Source organism: Equus asinus, chromosome 3 (assembly GCF_041296235.1).
Source record: "Equus asinus isolate D_3611 breed Donkey chromosome 3, EquAss-T2T_v2, whole genome shotgun sequence".
NCBI classification, from domain to species: Eukaryota; Metazoa; Chordata; class Mammalia; order Perissodactyla; family Equidae; genus Equus; species Equus asinus.
Genome location: NC_091792.1, coordinates 123,964,495 through 123,989,980, shown reverse-complemented (window position 1 = coordinate 123,989,980; position 25,486 = coordinate 123,964,495). Strand labels below are relative to the sequence as shown.

The following is a 25,486-nucleotide window of genomic DNA, read 5'->3' as shown; positions in this document are numbered from 1 at the left end:
GGCCCCGTGGCCGAGTGGTTGGGTTCGCGTGCTCCGCTGCAGGCGGCCCAGTGTTTCGTTGGTTCGAATCCTGGGCGCGGACATGGCACTGCTGGTCGGACCACGCTAGGGCGGCGTCCCACATGCCACAACTAGAAGAACCCACAACGAAGAATACACAACTATGTACCGGGGGGCTTTGGGGAGAAAAAGGAAAATAATAAAATCTTTAAAAAAATAAAAAATAAAAAAGAAATCTCCACCTAATTTCTTTCCAGATAAACTAGATCTCTGAAACTTAGTACTACTGAAAGTGAAAGTCTCACAGCAACAATTTAAACTGAAAATACTGAACTTTACTTGAGCCCTGCACTCCCAGAAAACAACAGTGGTGGAGAAATCCTGTCCTCACCATTTTGTTTTCCAGAAAATGGCCAACGACAAAGAAACTTTCCCCACGTGACTCAAATGAGGCTCACCATCCACTCTTTCTCATAAATTTCAAAAGATTCCAGATGACTCCCTTGTTTATCTGTCTACTATTAAAGGAAAAGTTTTCCTTACACCTATTAAAATGACAAGGAAGATTTTATACAAAACTATTATCATAGGGGTCAACTGTATTACAATAGGGGAGAGAGATTGAGCTCAACTGCAAATACAGAAAGGATAAGTGGAGATTTACAGCCAAAGAATAGAGTAAGGGGATCAGTGGATGGAAAATTACTAAGAGGAAACATGAAGGGTAGGGGGATTCTTGCTAGAGAGGCCTAATAGGATACTTGCTAAAGGCAGAACAAGGACTTGTACATCAAAGAGTGGGGATAAGGAGCCTGAACAGTTATCAAGGGTGAGGGTACTCTGCTAAACTGACTTAGCAGGATTCTTGCTAAAACTAGACGTAGACACAGAAGGCAAAGATCAAGGACATAGTCGAGAATAAGGCTCAGAGGAGCCTGACTAACGTTTGGTCAAGTAGTGGCTTTCTACAAAACCCCAGGCTTCCCTTATTTTTCTTTGAGATATTTCTCATTAGGGGATGTTCTCCCTGTTGTAATAACCCAAATAAAATCATCTCCTTGATTGTCCCCTTCATTTTGTCTTTGACAACAACATTGGAATGGTTACCTGTTTGTATCAGCCTAGAGGAGAGTTTCTCAACCCAGACCCATAGAGTGGTTCCAGGAGTCCATGCCCCTGGACTTGTAGAAAAAACTGTATGGGAATGTGAATTTGGGAGGCGTAAAGATTCCATGCACAGTGTTCATCAAATTTCCAGGTGAATGTTCCCCATAATAATTTAAGAAGCACTGATAAATGTTTTTCATGTTTTGATTTGTTTTAAGGGTAAGATGGGATTAATTCTGTATGACGTAACTCAGAATGGAAGAGATCTGTTCCCTGTTTTCCTTGGCAAAGTTCAAATGCACAGGTATTTCTTTTTTATTGAGACAAGATTAAAGAATGGGTAGGAAGATAAATTAATTGCGGAAATTCTACATGTCTTAAGCACAGAATTAATAATTTTATGCTAATTTTAGGGGGTTGAATAATCTCAATAAAATACAGTTTAAATGAAACGAAGATGAAAGTACTCTCTTTGGGATGGTAGACAATAGAATCTCATTCCATTTATACAGTTATGATTGCTCTTTTTCATTCTGATTAGCTCTGTTAATCACCATGAACTCTTTCAGAACAAATTAACAGTTCATGCAATCTTTATTTTTTTCACCCTCCCACAAAACTTTCCTCAAGTAAATGCTTATGCAGTGGGTGTGAATGTGCAACCACAAATATTGATCATCGAAAAATATCGAGTATTTTATTTTCTTTAAGCCAGGAAAAATGTAACTTCACACCCCCATCCCAGTAGCCAGGTGAGAATTCAGTCTCAAACATTTCCAGGGCTACTCCCACCACCCAGGGAAGAACAACCATGCAGAGATTATATCCCTTCATTCAACAACTATTTATTAAACACCTGCTGTTAAGCATAGTACCAGGTACTGTGGATACAATGGTGAGCAAAAGAAGCAAAATTCCTACTCTCAAGAGCTTACAGTTCTAGAGTGAGAAAATAGAGAATCAAAACAAGTGAACTATCTGATACTGGCAGATTGAAATATACGTTATGGAGAAAAGTTATTTAGTGAACATACAGTGCTGGAAGGTGAGAGTTGTAATTTAAAATAAAGACTCAAGGAATGCTAAGAATAAAACATTTGAGCAAAGACCTGGTGGAGGTGAGAGAACAAGTCATGAGAATATTGAAGAGAAGAACATTCCAGGTAAAGAAATAGCAAGTGCGAAGTCCCTGAGGTGGGAACCAGAGGCATTGCCAAGAAGCAGAGCACAATACCCCACTGCTAAATAGATGTTTAAAACTCCATCTTCTTTCTGCTCTCAAGAAATTTCCTCTCATTACATTTTTATGTCAGATTCCTTCCTTTTCTCTCCTCCTGGCATGTACCTAGCAGAATCTCTTCAGTGAGATCCTTCCTCTTCTATAAAACTCAGAAAGAGGGATTATCTCCAAGAAGCCTCCACGCAAACAGCCCTGGGACCTGGGGATTTCTTCGTAGAATGTAGGTGGGCTGCAAAAGAAAACAGAAATCACGACCACAAATACATATCTCAATATGTAATCTCACCACACTTATTTTCTCGAGTCCCAGTGGCTGTACTACACAGATAGGAACTAAACAAAATTTGGTGAAAATTGTAGCTGTAAGCAATGATTATGCCTCTTCATATGTCCCTAATACTGTTTCGGTGGTTCTGTTCCACACTAATCGTTAAACCCTGTGACTAGAAGGGAACACAGTGGAAGCAATGGAAAAGTAGAATTATATAGAGTGAGTGATAATCACTGTTGCCAAAAAAATATTAACTCACTGCTTCTATATCCATACAGTTTATTTTATTTTGAAATGGAAATTATTGTAAGAGAAAAGAGAGATTATACAAGTGAATGCAGTATTACTCTTTTTATTATTCAACACCAAGAGTTTGAGGGGGATGCCACATGTGTCTTCTCCCTTCTCTACTCTCCTCTGTAATTTCTTGATAAAATTAAATCTAGCTCTGCAGCTTCACTCATTGTGTGTCAATTGGACAGGACAGAGCACAATATTCATTCCTTCATTCAATTCATGCAAATAGGTATTCCTTCAGTAAACAAATAGATAGTAAACAACTCATGTGCAATGTGCTGGACGGATAGGAACACTGATAACAATTACTTACATTTATTAAATATTTACTCTGTCCCATGTCCTCTTCTATATAGTTTGTGTATCTCTGTCTCTTTTTTTTTTTAGGGGAAGATTCACTCTACTCTAACATCTGCTGCCAGTCTTCCTCCTTTTTCTCTTCCTTCCCACCCCACAAAGCCCCAGTACATAGTTGTATATTCTAGTTGTAAGTTCTTCTGGTTCTTCTATGTGAGTCACCACCATAGCATGGCTAATGACAGATAAGTGGTGTGGTTCCACATCCGGGAACTGAACTTGGGCTGCTGAAGTGGAGCATGCTGACCTTTAACCATTGGGCCATCAGGGCTGGCTCAGTTTGTGTGTCTCTAAGACTTTTTGTGTGTCTCTTCAGGAAACAGACTCTAAGATGGAGTTTTGCTTGCAGGAGGTTTATTGATGTGCTGTGAAAACACTTGTGATTGTGAGGGAGGCAGGACTAGGCAGAAAGAGAATCTGAACATGATGCAGTTGCCACAGGGTAATTAGCTGATCATCCCTGGAACTGAGATGGCCCTGAGTTAAGATTTGTCCTGAATCAAACCAATGTGGTTGGGCTTTTGTATCGCCCTATTGACCAATAATTGGGCAGGAGAGTGTTTTAGTTTGCTAGAACTGCCAAAAAATATACCAAAGACTGGCTTAAACAACTGAAATTTATTTTCTTATAGTTTTGGAGGCTGGAAGTTCAAGAACAAGTTTTCAGCAGGTTTGGTTTCTCCTGAGGCCTCTCTCCTTGGCTTGTAGATGGCTGCCCCTTTGCTGTCTCTTCACATGTTTGTCTTTCTATGCACTGCATCCCTGTTGTCTCTCTCTCTGTCCTAATCTTCTCTTCTTATAAGGACACTAGTCAGATTGGATTACAGCCCATCCTAAAGCCTCATTTTAATATAGTTGCCTCTTTAAAGGCCCTCGCACCAAGTAGAGTCACGTTCTGTGGTATTGGGGGTCAGGACTTCAACACATGAATTTGGAGGCAAAACAACTCAGTTCATAACACTCTATCCTGTGGACCCCCCAAATTCTTATCCTTCTCACATGCAAAATATTTGAACTCCCATTCCAACAGTCCAAAAGTCTTAACCCATTCCAGTATCAACTCTAAATCCAAAATCTCATCTAAATATCATTTAAATCAAGTATGGATGAAACTCATGATTCACCATGAGACAAAATTCTCCAGCTATGAACCTGTGAAACCATACAAGTTATCTGCTTCTAAAAATACAGGGGCAGGCCAGGATAGACATTCTCATTCCAAAAGGGAGAAATTAAAAAGAAGAAAGGGGAGCCAGCCAAGTGGTATAGCGGTTAAGTTCGTGTGCTCCACTTCGGTGGCCCAGGGTTCACAGGTTCGGATCCCAGGTGCAGACCTACACACCGCTCATCAAACCATGCTGTGGCAGCATCCCACATACAGAATACAGGAGAATTGGCACAGATGTTAGCTCAGGGCCACTCTTCCTCAAGCAAAAAGAAGATTGGCAACAGATGTTAGCTCAGGGCCAATCTTCCTCAAAAGAAAAAGAAGAGAAGGTCACAGGTCCCGTGTGTGAGGAATATGTGACCTCCAGCATGCAGAAAAACCTACCAAGTATTTTTTTTCTTTCTCACTGGTGAGAAACGTGAGATACAATAAAGCTTTTTACTTTGGATGGCATGTTCTCGCGTTCTAGCTTAATCAACCCCTAAAACTCCACTAATGTGGCAGCTCCCTGGATATTTGTGGGCCTCTCACTCACTCTTTGGAGGGTGTGTGTCTTAGCAAAGTCTCCAAAGTACTTGCCACTGTTGCTGATTAACATGATATAAAATAGGACTGGACAGAGGGAGAAGTTGATGTAGGGGCAGTGGCAACAGGGGCCTCGGCTAATTCCACAAGATAGCAGGAGTTGTATAGGCTTTCCAAGTTGACTTTGTACCCTCCCACGGTTTGAAGCATTATTCAGTGCCCCTGGTCGGTGGACGTAACCTTGGGCCACCCAGTTCACTTCACTGAAGGGCAACTCCTGGAGCGCGCCCTGTAGAGGAGTCCCTTGATTTTACAGGAAGTTCTGTTCAATCCATCCCTACATGTTGCATCCCCTACAACATGGGTTAATGCTTTTTTTATAGAAAATATGAGATAACAACTATTCTTTTAGTGAGGCTAAATAACTTGTCTCAGATTATGAAACTAATAAGTGGCAGAGCTGAAATGAAATCAGGGAGATTAGCACATGCTTCTTTACCCCTGATCACTCTACCATAATATCTGAAAAAAAAAGACTTAATCCAAGTTCTCAAGGAGGGTATCAAGATCAGATATTTAATGAAAAAAAATGGACAGGATAATTTCTACATATGCCCAACAAAACGGAATTTTCACTCTGATGAATCTTTCTACTGTATCTCCTCCCACCTCAAATCCAATGACCTTTTTCAGATTTAGGGTTAGGGCTGAGCTAACATGGTTCTCCGTGGTAAACAAGGCTTTATTAAGCTGCCTCTCAAGCCAGCGAACACCAGGGGTCACAGGATTTTTCTCCAGGTCTAGAAGTCATTTGTAAATTCAAGGTCCCTTCTCCACCTTCTATAGCTGCCAATACCTAAATAATAGTCAAATTTCCTGCATCACCCAGGATAGGAAATAGATGGCACATTCAAACTAGGTTATTTGGAGGGAGTTTAATTAAGGGATTCTACAAAGGTGAGGCAGAGTTTAGGAAACCCAGCAGGCAAACAGTCCAGAACCTCGAACCAGCCATGGTGAGGTCCCTTAAACTTGAAGGATGAGGTAAGGCAGAGAGTGACTTTATAAGAGGGCCACCTGACACCATCAATCAAGGGGAGCCCAAGAAGGGAGCTGGAGTAATAGATACCCTGACTTCACAGTCCTCTTACACTCAATCTCCACTGCTGCCTCCCATTGGCCAGATCCAAAAGGAAGCTAAAAGGCCATGGAACCCTCCATACAATCCATACAGGGCAGCATCCTGGGGCAGGGAGGAGAGTGGATAAAGGGTGGAGAGTGGGTCTGGAGGGGCAAATGGAAAATATCATACACGCTTTCTAACTCGATTATGTTACACCTTAGATATCATCAGTTTTGGTTTAGTGGATCTTACATGCTGATCCAAGTGGAGAAGACACCTGGAACTTTCTTATTGTCAGTATAGGTGTATATGCCCATAGTGTGATGGGACTGGGAGGGGAGGAAGTACTAAGGAGATGAGGAAGAGCAGAAGTAGACTTTAAATACTCTAATATGTTACCAATAAGGAGAGAAATGAGGTTAATATACGATTAATTCAGGAACAAGTGTCTGATAGTTGTGTTTTTTAAGGGAATTATCCTTGACCAGAGATCTTTATGTAACTCCGTAATATTACATAATATAGGTTCTTTAAGTCCTTGGTCTGCAACCCACAGAAACACTCTATCAGTGAGGTTGACTCATAATGAGATTCTCCTAGAATGATGCAGCGGACAAGCAAAGACTTTAAGGCAGACTCATCTGTGTGAGATTGAAGAAATTATTTAACCCCTCAAGTGAGCCAAATTTCTTCTCCAAATGGGTGTGATAACAACAGCCATTTATAGTGTATAACAGGCATTTGTAGAGTGCCAGGGACTGTGCTGGTGCAGTGGGTGTTCATATATCCATTTTACAGGTGAGGAAACTGACAGTTAGAGAGGGGAAGTAATTTCCCCTTGGCTGATAAATGATGGACCTAGGATTTGAGTTGAGTCATTCTGACTTCTAAACCCTAGACCTTAATCACTCTACAAAACTCTAGTTCAAATGGCTTTTGGAAAATTAAGTGAGCTAAATTATTTGAAGTGTCTGACTCAGACCTGACATATGTGTGGTGTTCAATACATGCTTGCTGAAAAATATTGAATGAATGGATGAAACACATGCAGACTGCCAATTCAGTATTTTTATGTAACAAGAAAGGCCCAATATATGATAAGGAAAGGGGATAGAGAGAGGTAATATTTATTTGGCACTGACTGTACCACATGCATTAAATATGTGCAGCTTATTGAATTGGTTCTGTGATATCCAAGTATTAGATAATTCTGTTATTGATTTCGGGCAAGAAAATGAGTATGTCCAAACAAAAATGGACTTTTGGTAACCGTAGCATCTGTGGTAGGCTGAAAATAATGCCCCTTCAAAGACAGTCATCTCCTCATCTCTGGAACCTGTGAATATTACAATATATGGCAAAAGACTGAATATTACCTTATATTGCAAACAGCATAACTAAATTAAAGATCATGAGAGGAGTTGCTTATCCTGGATTATCTAGCTGGATCCCAAACAAAATCACGTGTATCCTTATAAGAGAGAGGCAAATGGAGTTTTGAGACAGACACACGTAGAGGAGAAGGCGATGCGAAAACAGGCAGATGATTGGAGGGATGCAGCCACAAGTTAAGGAATGCTTAACTTCAGGAGCCACCAGAAACTGGAAGAGATAAGGAGCAGATTCTCCAATAGAGCTTCCGGAAGGAGTGTGGCCTGCCAACACCTTGATTTTGGGATTCTGGCCTCCAGAACTGTAATAAAATAAATTTCTGTTGTTTTAAGCCACCAAATTTGTGGTAATTTGTTACAATGGCAAGTGGTAATTTGTTACAACGGAGAGAGGAAACTATACAATGTCTTTACAAGTGATACCTTATTGGATTGTGCTAGCTTTCAAAGGTAACATCTGGCAAAATAAATTATTGTCACCATAATAATGACTGAATTCTATAGAAAAAATATTATTGATTGCTATAAAAAATAAGGACACTCCAACATTTTGTTGGAGAACTACTTTTCATTTCTCCAAAGACTTGAGGCTAGCTAAGAGAGAAAGGATGCTGTCAATGAATTATATGAGTGTGTGGTGTCAGGGAGGGTTAGATGACAGAAGAGAAGGAAGCTGAGTCTTGAAGTTGGCAGTGCCAGTGGAAAGCTGGCAGCAGGAGAGGATGTCTGCTGGATCTTCCCATAACCCATGGCTGGGAGGACAATGTCATGATTACCTCTGGAAAGAGATAAAAAATACCACGCAAATCCATGCACAGAAGCAAAAAGGACCTCTAAACATTTCAATGAGAGGGGGATTGTAGGAGATATAGTAGGTGGGAAAGAGTGGATACTCAATGACCCCCTTTGGAAGGAAAAAGGTCAGTGACTATGATGACACAGATCCAGTTCTGGTCCAAGCAGAGAGATATCATTTAGGGAAAGCTGACTAGGGGCACAGTTCTATGGGTCACGTCAAAGAAGGCATGAATACCAATGCCTTACCATTGAGCTTGCTGAGTATTTTCTCTCACAAGTATCTGTCCTCCCATAACAATGTGAAGACAGAGCTCCATTCCATTGACTAGAAATCCCCGTATCTAAAACAGTGCCTGGAATGTGGTAGGAATTCACCAGTTGTTTGTTGAAAGAATGAACTTCCAGTGGCACTCAGCTTGGGCATGTACTATGGAGGGAGGGTCTGAAAAGACCATCAAATGAGGGTCCATTATATGGAATTTGGCCTTCATTGTCTTGGGAAGACCTTCTGAATATCCAACGGAAGACAGTCAAAAGGCTGCCCAATTTCATACAATGGACTCCCATTTAAGGCTTTTATTAGACTTTGACTCTTGTCAGGCCTGGACTTATAAGGTAAAAAGGCTTCAAGATCTTCCATACCTACCAGTTCAGTCTGCAGTTAGAAAACAGAAACTGCAGGTTTGGGATAAGTATCAACATGCTGGGCCAGAAGCAAAACATTCTTGAGTCCCAATCCTTTGTTCCTTCTTAAAGCCACATTGGCACTGGTGAGGCTTCAGAAGCTCCCAAAAAATTCATATCAATTTACTAATAATTAAGGCCTTTTGTATTAAAACAACAGTGCATGATGTTTAGTAAAATTGATTTTTCCGTAAGAGAAGTTTAATATAAACTGGCTATTTCAAGAAAATCATGGCTGTCAGCAAATAGAAATGTCATATATTTAAATCACAGCAATACTCTGTGTTAGTCATTTGACTTCTTTGGGCCTCAGTTCTTTCATCTGTAAAATGAGGAGATTGAAAAAATAATTATAGCCATGTTATAGTCATCAATGGTCTAGCAACCTATGACTCAATCACTAAAAGCCGGAAATGTTCTGCTTCTAGGATGATAAATCTCTTCCCTACTGCTATAAATGTTCTTAAAAGGAAATCAAAATTTACAGGATGGCAGTGGAAATTAGTCTATGATGTGGTGCTTTAATTCATTAATGTTATTAATGAACGACACAAAGCAATGCAACAGTAACTTGGGAAGTGGAAACCCTGGAGACAGACAAATCCAGTGATTTAGGGGACTGGATTAGCTTTCCATATTGACCAGAGAAATAGTGTGAGCTCTTTGACTACATGAACCATGTTTACACCATGCCTGGAATATAATAGCAGGTACTCATGCCCACTGTGAAAGCCTATTGTTACACCTTTGTTTCCACACACAGGCATGTTGAGGAAAATTAAAATTGCTTGTAAATTCTTGGCATTGTATCCATGTTCAGCTCTGTTGGAGTTTCAATAAAGATTTTCCATGGCAACAAATTGATGACGGTCACAATTATAGTTAGCAAATTGTATTTTTCAAATATTGTGTCCAAGTTTCCAAGTATCTTTAAACCCTTTGTGTAGAGCATCTTATTCTGTCGAACAATTGCCTACAAAGTTGTAGGTATTACAAATCAAGGAAGCAAGCTATAAACATGACTGTGAATTGGGGTTCTGTCCACGATGTCAAAGTTAACTCCTCTCTCACCTGTCACAACAGTGTCAGGCCAAGGTCCTTGCTGGTGCTTTTAATAAGTGGCCAACTCTAAAAACCCCACAACCAGAGCCACTTTTTGCCATCGTCTAAACACAGCAGTTGTGAGCTTGGTCCTCAAGGGTGATAGAACCGACCTCAGATATTTCTTTCACTGAGATCACCGGGGACTCCTAATTGCCAAATTCATACAACTATTTTTAATTCTCATTCTATTAGACATATCTTGGACATTTACATATTTTTGTATTTTCACTGTTCATTGACGTTCGAGGTGGAACTTCCCTATTTCACCTCTTTCTTTCATTGCCTATTCCTCATCCTCTAACAAGCCTTCAAATGTTAATATTTTCCAGGTTCCTGTATAAACTCTCTTCTCATTTGGTTCATCTATGATCACTCACTTTTGTGACTTTAAAAACCACCTTTCTGCTGAAAACTCTGATCTATCATCTGAACCCCAAACTTGATTACACACATCCCCATCTAGACTCCCCACATGCATTTCAGATTTAGCACTTAACTCAAATTGTAAGCTCCAAGATGGAACCCATAATCTCCTCCTGCAAGCCTGCTCCATCTCTAATGTGGTGCACTTCTGCTACTGGTGCCCACATCTTTCAGACATACCAATCAGACTAACCCAATCATAGTATAGTACACTCACGGTATAGCCAATGGGTCATCAAATTCTTCAGATGTTACCTAAAAAAGGCTTCTGAGATCCTTTTTCTTGCCTCCATCCCTACTTCCTCTGCCATAACTGAGATTATCATCTCCTTTTTTGTGTTTTTATAACCCTTGCCTTCTTCCTGTTGTCTCTCTCTGCTCTTGACCATTCCTCACACTGTTGCCAAAGTCACTTTCCTACAAAATGAAGTTAATTGCATTACTTTCTTACTTGGAAACCTCACTGAGCCTCAAGAACCTTCAGTAATTATGAATAAAATTCTAACTTCTGCACTTGACATGTAAGTGAGTTTACAATCTGGGCCCAACCCATTCTAGCATCAGCTTGTGCCACTCTTTGCCAAACGCTTAATACTACCAACATGGAACTTCTTTAACTCCCACCTCACATCCAAACCTTTTCAGGATTCTACATTTTTTTTTTTAATTTTTATTTTTTTCGGATGTACATCATATTTCAAATTCTGGATACATTACATCATGTTCACCACCGGAACACTAATTATAGTTCATCCCCTCACATGTGACCATAATCACCCCTTTTGCCCTCCCCGCTGCCCCCTTCTCCACTGGTAACCACCAGTCCAATCTCCAATGCTATGTGATTTTTTTTTTTTGTCATTTTTATCTTCTACTTATGAGCAAGATCATACAGTAAAAATTGACTTTCTCCCTCTGACTTAGTTCACTCAGCATAATACCCTCAAGGTCCATCCATGTTGTCACAAATGGCTGGATTTCGTCATTTCTTATGGCTGAGTAGTAGTCCGTCGTGTGTAAATACCACATCTTCTTTATCCATTCTTCCCTTGATGGGCGCCTAGGTTGCTTCCAAGTCTTGGCTATTGTGTATAATGCCGCAATGAACATAGGGGTGCAAGTATATTTATGTCTTTGTGTTTTCAAGTTCTTTGGATAAATACCCAGCAGTGGAATAGCTGGATCATATGGTAGATCTATCCTTAATTTTCTGAGGATACTCCAAACCGCTTTCCATAGTGCCTGCACCAGTTTGCACTGCCACCAGCAGTGAACAAGGGTTCCCTTCTCTCCACACCCTCTCCAACATTTGTTGTTTCCTGTCTTGTTAATTATAGCCATTCTGACCAGAGTGAGGTGATACCTCATTGTAGTTTTGATTTGCATTTCCCTGATAGCTAATGATGTTGAGCATCTTTTCATATGCCTGTTGGCCATCTGTATATCTTCTTTGGAGAAATCTCTGTTCAAATCTTTTGCCCATTTTCTAATTGGATTGTTGGTTTTTTTGTTGTTGAGCTGTATGAGTTCTTTGCATATTTTGGATATTAACCCCTTATCTCATATGTGGTTTGCAAATATCTTCTCCCAATTGTTAGGTTGTCTTTTCGTTTTGTTGATGGTTTCCTTTGCTGTGCAGAAGATTTTTAGTTTGATGTAGTCCCATTTGTTCATTTTTTCTTTTGTTTCCCTTGCCCGGTCAGACATGGGACTTGAAAATATGCTGCTCAGACCAATGTCATAGAGCGTACTGCCTATGTTTTCTTCTAGAAGTCTCATGGTTTCAGGTCTTACATTCAAGTCTTTAATCCATTTTGAGTTGATTTTTGTGCATGATGTAAGGGAATGGTCTACTTTCATTCTTTTGCATGTGGCTGTCCAGTTTTCCCAACACCATTTAGTGAAGAGACTCTCCTTTCTCCATCGTATGCTCTTGGCTCCCTTGTCGAATATTAGCTGTCCATAAACATGTGGGTTTACTTCTGGGCTCTCAATTTTGTTCCATTGATCTGTGTGTCTGTTTTTGTGCCAGTACCATGCTGTTTTGGTTACTATGGCTTTGTAGTATAATTTGAAATCGGGGAGTGTGATACCTCCAGCTTTGTTCTTTTTTCTCAGGAATCCTTTGGCTATTCGGGGTCTTTTGTTGTTCCATATAAATTCTAGCATTCTTTGTTCTATTTCTGTAAAAAGTGTTGTTGGAACTTTGATAGGGATTCTGTTGAATCTATAGATTGCTTTAGGAAGTATGGACATTTTAACAATGTTAATTCTTCCAGTCCAAGAGCACGGAATATCTTTCCGTTTCTTTGTGTCTTCGGTTTCTTTCAACAATGTTTCATAGTTTTCGGTGTACAGATCTTTCACCTCTTTCGTTAAGTTTATTCCTAGCTATTTTATTCTTTTTGCTGCAATTGTAAATGGGATTGTATTCTTAATTTCTCATTCGGCTACTTCGTTGTTAGTGTATAGAAATGCAACGGATTTTTGTACATTGATTTTGTATCCCACAACTTAACTGTATTCCTTTACTATTTCTAAAAGTTTTTTGGTGGACTCTTCAGGGTTTTCTAGATATAAAATCATGTTGTCTGCAAAGAATGACAGTTTCACTTCTTCTTTTCCAATGTGGATCCCTTTTACTTCTTTTTCTTGCCTGATTGCTCTGGCTAGGACTTCCAATACTATGTTAAATAAGAGTGGTGACAGTGGGCATCCTTGTCTGGTTCCTGTTCTTAGAGGGCTAGCTTTCAGTTTTTCTCCATTGAGAATGATGTTTGCTGTGGGTTTGTCATATATGGCCTTTATTATGTTGAGGTATTTTCCTTCTATACCTAATTTAGTTAGAGTTTTTATCATAAATGGATGCTGTATCTTGTCAAATGCTTTCTCTGCATCTAGTGAGATGATCATGTGATTTTTATTCTTCATTTTGTTAATGTGGTGTATCACATTGATAGACTTGCAGATCTTGAACCATCCCTGCATCCCCGGAATGAAACCCACTTGATCATGATGTATGATCTTTTTAATGTATTGTTGTATTTGATTTGCTAGTATTTTGTTGAGGATTTTTGCAACGATGTTCATCAGTGATATTGGCCTGTAATTTTCTTTTTTTGTGTTGTCCTTGTCTGGCTTTGGTATCAGGATAATGTTTGCTTCGTAGAAGAAGTTAGGAAGCCTCCCCTCCTCTTCAATTTTTTGGAAGAGTTTGAGAAGGATGGGTATTAAGTGTTCTTTGAATGTTTGGTAGAAGGAGTCTACATTTTTGAACAAATTCTTTGTTCATGATGTGTGCAACTTCTCAATAAATCATTTTCTTCTTATTTAAGGAATGGTTCATTGCTCCTGTTCTAAGCTCTCAGAGCTTTTAGTTTTTATATATGTAAGTGCCAACTCACCAAATTGCACTATAATTTCTCCATTTATGTCAGTTCACACCACTAGACTGTATTAATTTATCAACTTCTATGTACAACATTCTTGAAAAACCTAAAAAGTGGAATCTGATATGCAACATATTTTATAAATTACATACTAATTTCATTTTATAGTGTTTTTAAAAAACTGTGGATTCAAGTTGTGCAAAGAGTAAGTTTATCAGACATTTATAGCTTGTAAACCTCAGATAAGAGTACTTAATAGCCAGTCAAGAAATTGCAGTTAACATCACTAATGCACTCTTGAAGAATAAACTCCACGGCCTGCGTTTTTCCTTGAAATCTTCACTTTTTGAAAGCTGTGGTTGCTACAAAATATTACTTGAAGTGTGACAGAATAATAAGAAAAATTTAACCATAGAACACCCTCTTCACTGGTTTTAACAGATTTCCTTGGGAATGATGAATTATGTGAATGCCTACTATGAAGTCATTCATAAGAACTTAATAACACTGAAAGTTTTAAAGCATAAAGTGGTGTTTCCACGCTCTAAAATATGGCAGCAACTCCATTACTTAAGGTTGGCTATGCTACCCCAAGTTCAAAAACAAATGCTCTAGCTTGTTACTTTCGCTTCATTTTTTGACAGAAGCCCATTTTCTACATCTTTTACAGAATTTGTCATTGCTTTTCTTGTTTTGTAAGACTTTGTTGATGGTAAAATTGCTGTCTTAAACTTAAGTAACGTAATTCAGAGCATTTTAAAAGGAAGGAAAATTCTCCCTTTGTTCTATTAGATCTTAGATCTGAGTGTGTGTTTTGATATTGCCACATGTACAACTGAAATTCTCCCTTCCCTCTATGAACGTATTTAGATCAGGGCATAAATGTTGATGCTGCCACATTCCCTATTTTCTACCCGTCCTTAAGCAGCAGTCATTGAGAACTATGCAAATGAGAACGATGGGTAAGCTCTTTGAAAATACAGAGGAAGGAACAACTTATTCTGAATGAATAAAATGGAAGATAAACATCTTAATTTTGAAGGTAATATAATTGAGCTGTACTACTTTAAATTAATTGATAATTGCAATAAAATACCAATTCCAGATTCCACAGGATATTCTAAGACAGTTGAAAGTTAAACACTTTTATTTTTACCTTCAAAATATTAATATATGAATGCATATGAAGCAGACAAGAAGAACAAAGAAAATAGATGACAGGTAGATAGATAGATAATAGAGAGATACATAGATAGGGGACAGATATAGCACACACAGATGATTAATGATAGATTTGCTTATTAATTTTACAAAATGTTTTAATATTGTAATAGAATGCCACATGCTGTTAGATTTTTAAAAATTAGGAAGAAATGTTCAAGGGAATAAGAATTGAGATTTTTAAAAATATTTATTCTTCTGAGAGCCTTGGGCAAAAATAACTTGGCAATGGGTAATGTTTCTTTTTTTTTTTTTTTTTGTATAATTGGATATTCACACGGAGAGTACTTTATTTGGATCAATATTCACATTTTATGTTGCAATAACAACTGAATTGAATAACATGTGATTTGTTTTGTAAAATATAGAAGAAAACATAATAGCATATTTAAATGACACAGAAGAAAGAGAAACTCAGGTCAATTCAAGAAATGAGGGTTATTAGAGAAAAAGTATGCTTTAACAAATAAAGATAACTTTTTGTAAGGCAAAAGGCAGGAAAATAGGGGCTGGCCCCGTGGCCGAGTGGTTAAGTTCGCGCGCTCCGCTGCAGGCGGCCCAGTGTTTCGTCGGTTCGAATCCTGGGCGCGGACATGGCACTGCTTGTCAGACCACGCTGAGGCAGCGTCCCACATGCCACAACTAGAGGAACCCACAACGAAGAATACACAACTATGTACCGGGGGGCTACACAACTATGTACCGGGGGGCTTTGGGGAGAAAAAGGAAAAAATAAAATCTTTAAAAAAAAAAAAAAAAAAGGCAGGAAAATAAAAATAACAGAATGAGGAAAATATAACAGATAAACATAATTGATAAACTTTTGCTATTCAAAATATAGAGAAAATTGAGATTAATATATATAGTCTCTATACAGATTCTGTTGAATAAATGATCAAAAACAGTATACAAATGGAGAAATACAGACAGTTAGCAAGTGTTTGGGAAATCAGCCTCCATTCTAGTAAAAATTAAAGCACCCTGAAGTAATTTTAAAGAGTCATTTCTCTTTGATTTTTTTAAAATGCTTTTTTTTTTTTTTTTTGAGGAAGATTAGCCCTGAGCTAACTGCTGCCAATCCTCCTCTTTTTGCTGAGGAAGACCGGCTGTGAGCTAACATCCATGCCCATCTTCCTCTACTTTATATGTGGGATGCCTACCGCAGCATGGTGTGCCAAGCGGTGCCATGTCCGCACCCAGGATCCAACCCGGGGAACCTCGGGCCGCCGAAGCGGAACATGCACATTTAACCACTGCGCCACCGGGCCAGCCCTAAAATGACTTTTAGGAATCCCCAGTGTTGGTGAAGATGTAACAAATAGATGTCTTATAAATTGCATTTATCAACATGAATAGAGCCAGCCTTTTAGAAGTAATATGGCAGTACAGCAACTCTGAAAATCCACTTATGGTCTTTGTCTGAATAGTTCCAATTTAGGAAATATACATTAAGAAATAAGCTGAGAATGGAAAACCAAGAGGATCCACTTATTCTGAATGAAAATTGAAAGCATCCTAAGTTCTGAAAAATAGTGGAATAGTTAAGTAAAGAGTCCATTAATTAAATGCTATAGTATGAAATACCATGTATATTATATATTATCGTATACATACAAGTATGTAACCCATGGCAATTCCAGGAAATGTAAACATAAAATTATATTAAGAGTAAAAATCTCATTAGACCAGATGAACTTAACAGATATATACAGAACATTTCATCCAAAAGCAACAGAACTCACATTCTTCTCGTGTCCATGGAACATTCTCCAGAATAGATTTTATGTGAAGCTGCAAAACAGGTTATAATAAATTAAAGATTACATCACATTAAGCATCTTTTCCAACCACAATGGTATGAAACTAGAAATCAATTACAAGAAAAAAACTGGAAAATTCACAAATATGTGAAGATTAAGCAACATGCAAAAAAAAAAAAGAGAGAAATTCTCAATATAAACATTAAATAGACACCTTCTTTTTCTATCCCAATTCTTTCCCCAAAAGGAAAAACATGAACTAAAGAATGAAACATTAAGGCTTCAACTGTGGTAGGAAGAGCTTTAGAAATATTAGTGGTGATATAAGCTCATGGTCAAAAATCAAATTTGTGGTTCAGAGTATGTTAAGCTCTTATTTTATTTTGCATTGTTTTGTTTTGTCCTGTCATGATGTATTTTTTTTTTTAAATTTTATTTTGTGTGTGTGTGAGGAAGATTAGCCCTGAGCTAACATCTGTTTCCAATCCTCCTCTTTTTGCTTGAGGAAGATTGTCCCTGAGCCAACATCTGTGCCAATCTTCCACTGTTTTGTGCATAGGATGCTGCCACAGCATGGCCTGATGAGCAATGTGTAGGTCCATGCCCGGGATCCAAATCTGGGAACCCTGGCCGCCAAAGTGGAGTGCACAAACTTATCCACTATGCCACCAGACCAGTCCTGTCATGATGTATTTTTTTAGCTTTTTATTTGAGCTATGATGTAAATACAGTAAAATGCATACATACAGCAAAACTAATATCACATGTTCAGCTTGATGCAGATTTACAAATATGTTTATCCATGTATCTACCTAAAAATCAAGACATTGAATATTTTCAGCACCCGAGAGGATTCCTTGTAACTCTTCCTTAAAAATACCCTACCCAAGAAGTAATCACTATTCTGACTTCCATCACTATCTTTTGGTTTTGCTTTTTCTTCAACTTTAAATAAATGGAATCATACAGTCTTTAATCCTTTGCATCTGTGGGGCCAGCCCCGTGGTGGAGTGGTTAAGTTCACACACTCCACTTGGCAGCCCAGAGCTTTGCCGGTTTGGATCCTGGGCACAGACATGGAACTGCTCATCAATCCATGCTGAGGCAGTGTCCCACACAGCACAACCAGAGGCACTCACAACTAGAATATACAGCTATGTACTGGGGGGATTTGGGGAGAAGAAGAAGAAGAAAATAAAAGAAGATTGGCAACAGTTGTTAGCTCAGGTGCCAATCTTTAAAAAAAAAATCCTTTGCACCTTTGCATCTGTTTTCTTTTGAATATATCTGTGAGAGTCATTCATGTTGTTGAATGTATCAGTAGCTTGTTCTTTTTTATTGCTGTGTAATATTCCATTGTATGAATATATGACATTTTAATTATCCGTTTTAGTATTAGTAGACCTCTTTGGGTTACTTCCAGGCCTCCATAATTATAAACAAATTTGCTTGTAAAAGTCTTTTGGTGAACATATGCAGGTTTGTCTCTTGGATATACACTTAGGATATGCTTGGAAATAGAACAGCTAAGATGAGGGCTAGTCGTATGTTGCCATCTGGTAAATACTGGCTCATTGTTTTAGGGAAAAAAAATAAATTAACAATGGGCCTGTCCAGTTAGCAATGGGCCCCATCACTTCTATAGCCTTATTTATTTATATTGTTTGGTCCAGAATGGCTTTGAGTTTGCAACATCTAACAGAAAAAAGAAAGTAGTTCTCTGACTCACCTGAAATCATGTGTCAAATTTTCAGCAGGATTGGCTTTTAAGTATTTCGCTTAAGGAAAGGTGAACTTTTCCAAATACGGTCAACACATCTTCTCAGGAACAAGGTTACCTCAAAGTCAAGAGCACTAGTTGTTTTTCACTTTGCCAGTGATGCACACAGAGTGGATGCAGTCCTGTGCTCCCGAGCCTTCCTGCGGTAGCTCAGCCCGGGTGCTCGCTCTTTGTGCTCCGACACTGCCTGATGAGCCAGCCTAATTGGCCTTGCTCACTCTGTACTGCCACAGGGCTCAGCGCTTAGGCCAAGGCAATCAGCTTCGTGCACATTTCTACTGCAAGGATCTTTCCTTTTCTTGTATTTCACTTAATAAAATTAGTCACTACCCATGGTGGATTAGCAGCAGCAGCAGCTCAGCTTCCCAGGATTTGCATGAATTTATTCTCAGTGGAGAGATCAAGAGGCAATTTATTCCGTTGTTGGCCTTGTTAGGAGCTCCCATCGTCCTGCCCTGCAGCTCTGTCTGAACAGCATGTTTGTGATTATTTATTATTTAGAATAATTATTCCTACTTTTGCAGGCAGCTACTAGGGGCTCATTTCCAGACACTAAATTTTTCTGAGCTAGATTTACAAGAGCAAAAGGAAGTAAGAGAACAAAAGGCAAAAGTTTTTAAAAAATGAGCTAAAATGTCAAAATCTTGACTGATCACAAAACACCTCTCAAAGTCCCTGTTTTTGCCAAAGTGATTATCAGGCTGTTTCTCTGAGAGATAAGAGAGGTGTTTTCCAACAGACTGTGCTCATACACTGGGCATGCATATTTAATAACTGGGAACTTCATTTTTTCCAGAGCGGTGGATATAAACATTGTGTTGATCTAAGGCTGGAGCTAGAGAAGGGGCAGTCTCTCTGGATGTCTACACCAAATGAGAGCTAGACAGGAGGGAAAAGGGATGGTGCACAACTATCCTCTCCCCTTTCGTGCCTGAAGGTATTTCTGTAGCTCCACAGTAAAAAGAGCTGAATGCAGAACTAAAATGCAAAGGCGCTTTCCTTTCACAGCATCGGAGAAGACGCTAGGCACGTAATCCAAATTAGTGCCTTACTCTTCTCACAAGTGAAATGTGCATCATGATAGTACCGACTTTGAAGGACTCTGGTGGGCATTAGGTGGAATCAGGCCTTTCAAGGGCATAGCATGGCACCTGGTGCTTAATAGCATTCAATAACATTAGCTGTCATTATTATTGTGACTGTTATTGTCCTTGTCTTTGTTCTTCTCCCTCATCCTCTTTATTCCTGTTGCTCCTCCTCCAGCCTCCAATTTCTGTATGAAAAAGCCACAAATTGTACATACTCTTCAAAATGGCCTATGTGACTAGAAAAAGCCACAGAAAATTCAGATATATAGAATCTAGGCTTTTTTTTTTTTTGTATATAATGAATCACCATTCCTTATTTCCCTTGCAGATCAGCTTCAGATTTTTGCAGTTCAGAAAGCTGTTACTTTTCTTCCTGTGTTTTAGCTCTATAGGATCATTTATAGTTTTACAGGTTATTTTTCCAGTGAAAGAAGCTGAAAATCTGTGTACAATAATTTCTTCTGGTGGGTGGCAATAATAGAGCTTTCATGCTAAAGATGAAAATTTTTTTCCAAAGGTAATTTAGGTTTAGAGGAAAGGTGCTAAACCATTGTAGGATGGGATTGATATTTTCATTCCTTTTTTTTTCCCCTTAGAGCATGTTAGGTAATTTAAGTGATTATTATGTGTTAGCTTTGGTTAGCAAGAGGAATGTCTGGGCTATGTGGTCCTGCCCATAGTACCACAAGAGGAGACCACAAATGTGCTTACCTGACTGTGACGTTAGCAGCCTGGCACGCTGTAGGTGTGATCTCCCCTTGACTTTCTGTATCCTCCAGGCTTCCATCACTCTAATAGAAGAACCTACACTAACAGTCTTTGCCCAGTCCCCTTACTGGAATGGTGACAAACATTGGCTTGCCATCTCTTATATGCTGGAACCAAACTCATTCAGAAAGGTCATATCCCCACTTATAAGAGTTCTTAAACTTTCCATCAACAGTTGCTTTCAGCCCACAAAACATGAACTATAAAGACACTTGTTAATGTTTAGCATAGGTTTTGTTTCCTTTGATTATGCAAAGGGACAGAAATTATAGGTCTGGCTCCTTAAGATTTTAAATCTAGTACCCTCTGTGAGAAATTTCATAAGTTGGATTCATCTAAATATTTTTTTCCTGCATCCAATATGCTGAAATGTAAAATGCTCTATTTCCTGATATAACTAATAATAAAAATATATCAAGTGGTCAGTATTAAAATTTTTCAGATAGCCTACCAGTTTTGCTTTATGAATTCTGAGTTCTCAGTTACTCAGAGAAAGAGTAGGAGATGCTGATGTTCAATTATTCATCATGTAAAACAGACATGTAAGAACCGACAGTTTGCCATGATCCCTGGAAAATTTTTTACTAAATCTGGATGTTAGTAAGCAATTGGAGAGAAGGAAGGAGCAAGATTTACACATCTCCAGGAAATCAGGGAAGTGGAGGGCTGGCTCCACCAGACAACAATCCACAAGCACAATAGTCAGCAGTATGGCACTGCTCTGTGAGACCAGATAAGCTACAGTGTACAGCAAGGAAAACAGTTGATAAGGTCTAAAACATGATGATACAGAATTCCTAAATAGTTAGACGATCCTACCAGGCTGCTGTGTTCAGTTTAATCACCATATTTTTACATTTGGGAGAATACGGAGCATTGTGAATGCTACAATATTTTTATTTTTTAAAAAAAAGAAGAAGAAAAAAAGGCAACATCAAAACACTCTGGAAGATTATCTTAGAAACTATTACCAGTAGTTGCTTTTGCTTTTAATTGTATGCATTTCTTTATTGTTCAAATTCCTTACCATGTCTAGTACCATTTTTATTGAAAATAAAAAAATGATAGATTTTGAAAAATTACTTGGAGAAATTCAAAGACAGTGTGATAACAAAAATAATAATAATGCAAACACTTTTATAGTGCTTAGTAGGTATCAGACACCGTTCTAACCACTTAATATCCATTCACTATTTCATCCTCATAATAACCTTAGGAAGTAGAAACAATCATTATCCTCCATTTTACAGATGAGCAATGTAAGGCAGAAAGAGGCTCAATAACTTGCCCTGGTCACACTCCTGGGAAGTGAGGAACAATGATTTGAAGCAAGGCAGTGGCTCCAGGTTCCGGACTCTTGAACAAATATACTACAAAGTAATTAAGATAAAGAAAGAAGGCTGAGAGATGGTGTGATTTTTATCCTTACACACATGAGGAATTTGAAAGGGAAGAGAAGTTTATTAGTTATGTCCACAGAGAACCTCATTCCTAATACGGTCATGATCCACATAATAACGTTTTGGTCAATGGCGGGCCACATATACGGTGGTGGTCCCACAAGATGAATACCATATAGCCTAGGTGTGTAGCAGGCTATACCATCTAGGCTTGTGTAAATATACTCTATGTTGTTCACACAACAATGAAATCACCTAATAACACATTTCTCAGAACACATCCCCATCATTAAGTGATACTTAACTGTACATAAACTAATTAAATCAGAAAGAAATGAAATTTTATGTATGAAAGAACTTGGCTATTGGTTGAAGAAACTCTGGAATGGCAAACCAAGAAGGTGACTTTGAAAACATGGCTTTTTTTTATTATCAAAAATACCTCCTTAGAGTAATTATGGTAATTAAGCCTCCCATCTTCACCATTATGTTATCTTCTCTGTGATGCAACGTCTCTCATCCTCTAATTTCATTTCCTTAGTCTTATTTACAAATTGTTCCCCTCCAGTGATCAGGTATATTCGAATGCCTTGAGGGATAATATCTCGAACACTACCCACCCTCTTTTATTGCAGTAACAATCTCATTTGATTGGTCCCATTACTCTTGCAAGGATGAAATTAAGATGATTAAATAAAACATATAAAACGAATCATTAAGGAAGTCTATGTGAAGCACATGCAGGAAAACTAATAAAGAGATTTTTGAAGCTCACATTTTTAGGACACAATTTTCCAGTACATAAGGAAAAGACCATAATAGCCATGTTTTCCAAAGAATGTCACAATGAAATTTCTTTAGTAAAATAGCTAATGAACTGGTAATTGTATTCTTATTGAATATGCTGGTACTTATCATTAATGTGATCCATAAAATGAATCATATATCTGACTTTATTGAGATTAGAGTAGGAAATGAGCTAACAATGCTTACAAATAAAAATAAAGTCTATTGCACTGACAATGGGGGACATCTTATTTTAGAAAGAAGGAAAGCATTGAGAGTTTAAATGGTTATTTTGTAAATGTGATATATGGTTTTCTCTTCTAGTTGTGTCTAGGGCCCATGATCAAGAAGGCTGAGTTCTTGGGGCCAGCTTAGTGGAATAGTGATTAAGTTTATGCACCTCACCTCAGCAGCCGAGGGTTTGCTAGTTCATATCCCAGGTATGGACCTGCACACCGCTCATCAGGCCATGCTGATAGTATCCCACATATAAAATGGAAGATTGGCATGGATGTCAGCTCAGGGACAACCTTCCTCAAGCAAAAAAAGGAAGATTGGCAGCAGACGTGAGCTCAGGGCCAATCCTCCTCACAAAAAAAAAAGAAGAAGGTTGAGTTCTGCCATTTCTGTACCAGAGAATCTCCCTGCCTTTAGTGATAAATAAAATTTAGAGAGGTTTTCTCAGTCAGCTTGATACCCCAATCCCCACTCTATTATATACTCATCAATTCCATAAAGTCCTACATGACATTTTTCTCTTGCTAGAATATATGTGATGGACGATGTTCCCAGTATCACAAAATAAATTATAATTTTTGCACAATTCCTTGCCCAATACCTATATTGCCAACCTCTCTCCCTTTTACAAAAGCATGTTGAAATGCAAGAATCTGGGAGAGACATTATTATATAGATAACCTTGAATTCTTCTCAATGTCACAAATAAAATTTATTATTTTAAGTATTATTTGTAGCAAATCTTATACCTAGTCAGTTTGAAAGACCTAGTTTGTCGTGAGACTGTGGGAGACAACTGACCTAGACCATGTCATAACAAGTCTGTCATTGGCCTAATGACCAACCGGAACTATATTTCATTGCCTGCAAGAGAACAATGTTCTCCTTTCTCTCTCTGCTTTGCTTGAATTTAAAAAGGGAATCCTTGAGCGAGAAATAGAGGCAATTGTTTTCTCTGTGTTTCAAAGATAATATGATGTTTATGTATCTGATCTTGGAGGTCAGACAGACCTGAGTTCTAGTCCCAGCTCTGCTGCTTGCTAGATTTGTAATCGTGAACAAGTTATATAACCCCTTTGAGCTTCAGCTTCTTCATCTATAAAATGAGGCCAATTAAATAAAAGTCAAACCACTAACTGTTATTAGTAGGAGAAGAAGTAGTTATTCATCACCGTCTGGCATGTTTTCAGAAGAAATCTGATTACATAAAAGCTCCCTCCTTTATTCTAACAAATACATCAAGCCTTCTGAATAAATATTTGCATGAAACTATTTTCCCCAAAAATTACCATCAGAGTTAGGTTCATTCTTTTCTAACACGGGAGTTATCTGAACAAGTAATTATTTAGATTCAGGGAAACTAACATTAATTTGTTACCAATCAATCAATAAGTCAATCCTGGAGTCTTTGATGCCTGAAATGAGTCTTGAAGATGAAATAAGTAGAATGGACCTTCCTGGAGGATGTTACTAGCATGACACAAGACTAAGAGGCATGGCAGTAGCTCTCAAACTTGAGTGTATACCAGAATCACCTGGAGATTAAACAGGTTGTTAAACAGGTTGCTGGGCCTCATCCCCAGAGTTTCTGGTTTAATAGTTTCCCGATAAAGTCCAAGAATTTACCATTCTAACAGTTTGTAGTTGACTTTGATGCTGCTGGCCTGGGACCACACTTTGAGAACCATTGGAACAGGATGATATCTTAGAGGACTGCAGGGACCGTGGCTTGTTACTGATGTAGTGCAATGAGTACATGGCCAGAGATGAGTCAGAAGAGCGAGAAATGACCCAGATCATGGAGCAGCTTGGAAGTGTACTAAGACAGGTATAAGTTTAGTCTGAGGCCCAATTTAGAGGGATCTGTGCTGTGGGAATGGATTGGGGACAGGGAAGCCTGAAGCCTGGTTGGCCAGTTGAGAAACTGGTGTAATAATCCAGGGGAGAGATGATGGGGGCTTGAGTTAAGTCAGAGTGGGGATGAAGGTGAAACAGACAGAAGTTGATGATGTCTGAGGTAAAAGGTTGGAAGGAACCTAGTTTGAAGATACTCTTCAAGGACGCACAATGGACTCACTATCTATAATCAACTATATTAACTATAATAGCTCTAATTATATGTTAAAAATTGTTTTGAATTATTTTATATAAGTAAATCCATAATAAAATAACACAAGTTTGAACGAATTTAGTAGGTTCCAACCAACTACTGACCTCTGGCAATCTTTATCCATTTGGGAAACAATTCCCAAAGAGTAATAATGAGAGCTAACGTGCATTCAGTTCTTGCTTTGCACTAGGAACTGTACTACATATTCTACTTTAATATTTTCTTTATTGAGGTAACATAGTTTTATAACATTATATAAATTTCAGGTATACATCATTATATTTATGTTTCTGTGTAGACTATATCATGTTCACTGCCAAAGACTAATTACCATCATCACCATATACATGTGCCCTGTCACCTCTTTTGCCCTCCTCCTTCCCCTTGTCCCCTCTGGTAACCACCAACCTAATATCAATATCTACATGTTTGTTTATTGTTCTTATTCTTGTTTTTATC

At 38.4% G+C, this 25,486-nt stretch overlaps 1 protein-coding gene and 1 long non-coding RNA gene across 3 annotated transcripts in view; one reads left to right on the top strand and one right to left on the bottom strand.

The window, feature by feature from the left end:
• The window catches only part of GABRB1 (gamma-aminobutyric acid type A receptor subunit beta1), a 354,994-nt gene that overhangs the window by 186,755 nt on the left and 142,753 nt on the right, over positions 1 to 25,486 (top strand). The gene's annotated exons all lie outside the window — the stretch shown is intronic.
• Positions 1,782 to 19,026, bottom strand: LOC139044869 (uncharacterized). Its single transcript, XR_011502243.1, has 3 exons — positions 18,588 to 19,026; positions 16,841 to 16,889; positions 1,782 to 2,576 (listed from the first exon to the last, which is right to left on the bottom strand). It is a non-coding gene; the product is annotated as an uncharacterized lncRNA (long non-coding RNA).